Below are 6,496 nucleotides of genomic sequence, written 5' to 3'. Positions count from 1 at the left end.
CTCCCTTTCTGTTCTCCCAACCCCCTCACCTGGCTGGGCCCCCAGCCCATTTCCGTTGCCATATCCTGGAGAGGAGAAGCTGGAATGTTGGGGGCCTAAAGCAGGGTGGGTTCTGGAAGGAGAGGCGGGAGGAGGTGTAGGCAGAGATGGAGAGGTCTCTGACTCACCTGGCTTCTGAGGTTTCAAACCAACTCCCAGAGCTGCAGGAGAGAAAGAGAGGCCTCTTCAGAGTCAACCAACCCCTTCCCTAGGAATGAGCCCTCTCTCCCCTCCCGAGGCCCCCACTGAACTCACCAGAGGGGAGCCGCAGCCCATTCCCTGGCATGTATCCTGGTAGGAAACATGGGCATGAAGGTAGGGCCTGGGTGGGGGAGACATCAGATGAGGGCAGAGGAGGGGCAAGGATGGACTCACCTGGCTTCAGAGGTCTCAAGCCCCCTCCTGGGCCTGGGGAGAGACAGACAGAGGCCTGAGTGACAGATGGACCCAACCCTGCCCCTTCCTTCCCTGGGACCCAACTCTTTGCCCAGAGGGCCCTGTGCCCCCTCTTCCCCACCTCCCAGAACTCCAGGGTCTGCCTCCCTTACCTGGCTGGACCCCTTCACCTGGGAAGGCTCCAGCTCCCAGCCCGTTCCCGTAAACTGGGGGGACAGAATGGGGGTTATAGGGTAGGGGGAGTAGACAGCTTCTGGGGTTAGAGAGAAGTAGGGGGTCCAATTTCAACACCCATTCCAATTCTGGGGTTTTTCTAACCCCACCAAGCAATTCTTAGACATCGTCTGTGTGTCCTACAATTTAACTCAAGTCTGACACTATCTGCCTGGAGACGGCATCAGATCCCACAGGGTAAAGGCTCACCAGTGCTTCTCACTGACTTGCTGTAGATCCGAGATTCCATGACCCTCTCCTTGGGTTTGATTAATTTTGGTAGACCAGCTCCCAGAACTCAGAGAAATGTTTTATTTACTAGATTATCAATTTGTTATAAAAGTATATAACTCAGGAACAGGCAGATGGAAGAGATACGAGGGACAAGGCACGTGGGAGGGCACAAGGAGCCTCCCAGCTCTCTGATCTCACCACCCTCCCCCACCAGCACCTCCACATGTTCACCCAGAAGCTTTCTGAAACCCATCCTTTTGGGGTTTTACGGAGGCTCCGTTACACAGGCAAGATTGATTAAATCACTGGCCTCCAGACCCTGTCTCCTCCCTGGAGGTCATGAATGGGACTGAAATGTCCAACCCTCTAATCACATGTCCCCTTATTAACACAACAGAAGTTTCTCTCCTCACTTGGGAAATTCCCAGGCTTTCAGGGGGTCTGTGCCAGGAATGTGAGGAAGATTAAATACATATTTCTAATTATAAATCACAGTTATCGCAGGGTATAGAGAGAAAGAGTTTACCTGGCTTCTGAAGCTTCATGGCCTCTCCTATGCCTGGAGGAGAGATGGGAGCAGGTGAGAGATCCATGACCCACCCCTGGACCTCTCCTCCAGAACCCCGGCATCTGGCCCCCAGTGCCCACTCTGATAGGTACCTGGTCTGTAGCCGATGGGAATCGTAGGGCCTGGGGGGATGGGAGAGGCAGAGGCTGAGGTGCACAGGAGGCCAGAAACTGGGCTGAGCTTCCCCTTCCTCTCAGTTTAGGAAACAGAAAACTTGGGGCCCCCTCTGCTACATGCTGCCTCCATTCCATCACCAACTCCGCCCTCTCCAAGTCTGGCTGGAGCCCAGGAGAGGACCCTGAGAACAGGGTCTAGGGAGGATCACCTTCCCCTTCCTTTCCCCTCCTCTCCTGGCCTCCAGCTCTCCCAAACCTTCAGCACCTGCTCTATAGCCATTCTGAGCTGGGGGGCCTGTGGGGAAGGGAGGGATGAGCAGGGGGTTTGGGACCCTGGCTAAGGAAAGGGAAGGGTTTGTGGTCACCCTTGCAGAGCCAGGTCAGAAACAAGGGTTCTGGAGGTGCTCCCCCAGCCCCTCTTAACCCTTCACCAATCTTGTCCCTCGAAGGCCTAGAAGGAAGCAAGAGAGGATGCCCAGCACAGACACCCACCGCAGACCCCACCAGTCTCACCTGGCTGGACTCCCTGGACTCCCAGTCCATTGCCATTCCCAAATCCTAGGGGGACAGATGGAGGTGGGGGTGTGAAATGGGGGAGGGGAAACTCAGGGTTTTGGGGAGACAGAGAGAGATAAAGCTAAGACACTGCTGCAAAGCCTGGTCAGGACAGAGAGCAGGTGAGAGGCCCGGGCTTCATCTCACGGCCTCTACGGAACCTCCAGGTAGGCCCCCCACTACCTGGTCCATAGCCATTTTGAGCTGCAGGGCCTGTGGGGAGAAACAGGGGGTGGATGAAGCTGGCCATGGGCCTGAGAGGGTGAGGTCAACACAGGGGTCCCTTGGTCTCACCTCCCACAGTTCTCCCCAGGGTACTGGGTTCCCCCCAGACACCCTTCACTCATGAAGCAGGTAGTGCCCCTCTCCTCAGAGTCACATCTGAGGGAGGTGGGGACAGAAAGAGAAGGCCTGAAAGAGACAGGAGGGACAGGAGGGACAGGATGGCCCTCCTCTCATCTGGCCACTGGGATTTCCTGCCCCCTCTAGACCTGGGGAGGCAGAGGGGCTGACACTGACTTCACTAGGCCTCCCCAGACCCCCCAGGCCCTGACCCTCTGGGTTTCCTGTATCCCCCCAGCTCTTGCTTCCCTCCCCCAAAGTTCCACCTCCCAACCTCTCAGGACCCAGACCCAGCTCCCCTCACCTGGCTGGGCTCCCAGTCCATTTCCATTACCATATCCTGGGGAGGAAAAAGAGGGGTGGACGAAGGGGGCAGTATTTAGAGGGGTTCAGGACAGAGACAAGGCAGGGGGCACAAGGGATCTCTTCCCTCACCTGGTCTCTGAGGCTTTTTGTCCCCTCCTAGGCCACAGGCCACCCCCTGCATTTCCCCACTACACAGAACCCAGCCCCCTGCCCTCTGGGCCCCCTGCCCCAGCCCGTACCCAGATCCTGGAGAGAGGGAGGCCAAGGTGGGGATGCCCTGGCTTCAGGGGAGTCCATGGATAGAGACAAGACCAGGGCGGGACTCACCTGGCTTCTGGGGTTTCAGCCTTCCACCAAAGCCTGAAGAAGACATGCAAGCAGATAAGGGGCCCAGGAGTCCCCATCCCAAGGCCTCCACAGGCTCCTCCCTCTCTGCTCCTACCTGCTCCATATCCATTCTGGTTTATTGGACCTGTGAGAACAGAAGGGGTGAGCTGGGGCAATTTGGGGTCCAGCTGAGGTGGAAGCCAAGCCAGAAAGCTGGACTCCTGGAGGTTTCCTCCCAGCGTCCCTCAATTATTCACCAATCCTGCCCCTGTGAGGCCTGAGAGGGAGGCAGGGAAGGACGCCCAGACATGGAAGCCCCTAGACCCCACCATTCTCACCTGGCTGCACTCCCAGCCCATTTCCATTCCCAAATCCTGGAGAAACAGATAGAGACGGGGTATGAATGGGGGAGGGGAGCTTAGGGTTTGGGGGGAGGTGAAGAAAGACAGATAGGGATGAGGCTTACTTGGCTTCTGGGGTTCCACACCTGCTCCAAAGCCTGCTGGAGAGACAGGGAGCAGATGAGGGCCCCGGGGCCCCACCTCTGGGCCTCCCCAGAGTCTCCGGGCAGGCCTGCCCTAACCTGGTCCATAACCGTTTTGAGCTGCAGGGCCTGGTAAGAGGACAGGGGCTCTGGGTACAGCCTCTCTGAGGCCCCACCCAAAGCACGGTCCTTTAGCTTTACCTCACCCCACACCCCCAGCTTGCTCCTCAACCTCCCCCTGGGGTCTGGCCTCCCTGTAGAGCCTGAACACCATGCCTAGCTGCCTGGGTCCCACCTGACTGGTATCAGCACCACCATGAACACCAACCAGCCAGGAAGGTGGACTCCTTGACATATCCTTTCCTTCACCAACCACACACTCTGCTCTCAGCACGAGCCCCTGCCACCTTGGCCTCCAGCCATTCCCAGAGGCTATACCCTTTCTGGTCCCTCTTGGCTGCCCCAGCTCAAGAGTTTTCAGTGGGCCACAGCCAGCAGTCCCCCACCTCTGCATCCTCTTCCCCAGAATGTGCCCTGTGTAACGTGCATGCTCCTTTCCTGTATGCCTCATCCTGCGTGCCCAGGTTCCGGAAGGGCCTGCCTCCAGCACCTGGCTGGCCTGTGGGTGTTTGCTGAATGAATATTTGTTATGTGACACCAGATGGGAGGGCAGGTCTCACCTGGCTTCTGGGGTTTCGGTCCTCCGAGTCCTGGAGATGAGAAGGAGGCTGTCCAGTTAGTCCCCCTGGACCCTCCTCTCCCCTCAGAATTGGGGTCTGCCCTCACATCCACTAGCCCCTCAGTGAGCCCCAAATTCCTAGAGCTTACCTGGCTGGGCTCCATTCTCTGTCCTGAACCCTGGAGAGACAGAGCAAGAGAGCCTGAGGAGACACCTGGGACTTGAGAGGAGCACAGATAAAGGGTTAATGGCTATAGACACAAAAACAGCAGAGCTTGGCCTACCTGGCTTCTCGGGTTTTCCTCCCACTCCAAAGCCTGAGGAGAGGAGAGCAGGTGAGGAACCCAGAAGCCCCCATCTCTGGGCCTCCCCACCAAATCTCAGCCCCCATCCCCTCTCTACCTGGTCCAAAGCCATTTTGGGCTGCGAGACCTATTTGGGGGTTGACACAGAAAATTTGGATGGCACTGAAATGGGAGTGATTCCCTGGCCTCCCTCAGCCTCCCACCTGCCAGGACCCCACCCTCCCCTCACACATCCCTCCCCTCAGGCTGGCTAGATTCACAGGTGGAGTAGGGAGGTCACTGTGGGGGAACTGCGACAGGAAAAGGGCCGGGGAGATTGAGGCAGCAGAGAGACAGAGTCCCCAGGTCCAGCCTTCTATACCCCTCTGGCCCATGAGACTTCCTGTGGCCTTAACTTCTGCTCACTTCTCCCTGCCCCCACTCTGGCTACCGACAAGCCCAGCCCCAGAAATGCCCATCAGCCTCCTCAAGTCTTCCCGTCCCCATCTACTCTGGGAACGAAGGATTTTCTCCTATAAACAAGGTCTTTTATGCTCTGCTTAATGCCCCAGAGTTGTGTCCCACTGCCAGGTTAAAGCCCCTCAGGCCTCCAGCCTTGGGCTCTATGTTCTGGTGGACTCTCCCCAAGCCCTGACCGCAGCCCACAGCGGCACCCACGGTTCTTGGCTTGCAGACTGGGCCCGGTGGGCCTGTAGCCCCGTCAGGATTGACCAGCATGGTTCCTGCAGTGCCAGCCATGGCCTGGCTCAGGGCAGGCCCTCGGGGCAGTTGGTGGAATAAGTGAGCCCCTAAGAGCCCCTCTGTCCGGAGCCCAGAGCTGGGCTGGCAGTGACATCTCCCTCCCTCCGAGCAGGCCACCCTCACCTGGCTGGGCCCCCAGGCCGTTGCCAATGCCCTCTCCTGGAGAAAAAAAGGAGTATGTGAGCAGTGGATTTGGGGAGGACTTGGGGTGGGGACAAGGACAAGGACGGGCAGGGATAGAATCAAGATGGTGGGGACTGGAGGGCAGGATCTCTGCCTCACCTGGTTTCTGAGGTTTCATGCCCCCTCCCAAGCCTGGGGAAAGACCCCTGGGAACTGAGCCACGGGCATTTGAACACTTCCCAGCCCCTATTCTCCCCCAAGAAATCCATTTTCTGTCCTCCTTATCCCTGACCTCTCCAGCTCCTCCCACTCCTTCCTTCCTAGAACCTCAGCTTGGCCCACATGCACTCACCTGGCTGGGCTCCAGCTCCTGGGAAGATGGCAGCTCCCATCCCATTCCCACTGCTGAATCCTGGGGAGACAGAGCAGGAGGGAGCAAGGAGAGATGGGGTGGGGTGGGAGGACGATGAAGGAAAAGGACATAGGGACAGGGTAGGGCTCACCTGGTTTTTGAGGTTTGACGCTCTTTCCAATTCCTGAGAAAAAGACAGAGACCAGGTAAATGAGCCTAGAGCTCCTCTGAACCCCCAAACCCAAACATGTGCCCCCAGCTCCACCCCCTCTCCCCCTACCTGGTCCCTGGCCAATCTGATCCACTGGGCCTGCAGAGAGAGGGAGGGTGGAGGCTGGAGCTGGGCCAGTGTGGGGCCTGGGCTGCACTGGGTAGGTTCATACCTCCTGTGATGTCCCCACCCCATGACCTTTGTGCCCCCCTGTCAATTCTTCTCAGGGAGCATGCCTGGAAGTGTGGACAACGCTCCCCAAGACAAGGGCTTAAGCCAGAGAAATGACAGCAGCAGCTAAATAAAAGGAGTCCCTGGGAGGGTAGCAGTGGCAGGGCTGGGGGCAGTGGCACGGCTGGGGGCAGAGTGAGAGGGCAGTCTCTCCCTACACCTGGCTTCTGAGGTTTTTTCATGACTTCTCCCAGCCCTGGGGAGAGACAGAGAGGTTGACACTGACCCCAACCAGCTGTGGACCTTGGACCCTGAACCTCCCTTGCCTGCCCCA

General features: G+C 58.0%; 1 long non-coding RNA gene across 1 annotated transcript; it reads right to left on the bottom strand.

Annotated features, from left to right (window-relative positions):
• Positions 1-1,415: 1,415 nt before the first annotated feature.
• Positions 1,416-2,125, bottom strand: LOC140686926 (uncharacterized). The gene is made up of 3 exons (XR_012060931.1): positions 2,080-2,125; positions 1,543-1,572; positions 1,416-1,441 (listed from the first exon to the last, which is right to left on the bottom strand). It is a non-coding gene; the product is annotated as an uncharacterized lncRNA (long non-coding RNA).
• Between the last annotated feature and the right edge of the window lie 4,371 nt (positions 2,126-6,496).

This window comes from Vicugna pacos, chromosome 18 (genome assembly GCF_048564905.1).
Source record: "Vicugna pacos chromosome 18, VicPac4, whole genome shotgun sequence".
In the NCBI taxonomy this organism is placed as follows: Eukaryota; Metazoa; Chordata; class Mammalia; order Artiodactyla; family Camelidae; genus Vicugna; species Vicugna pacos.
Note: the sequence above shows the minus strand (reverse complement) of the source record. Positions and strands in the feature narration are given on the sequence as shown.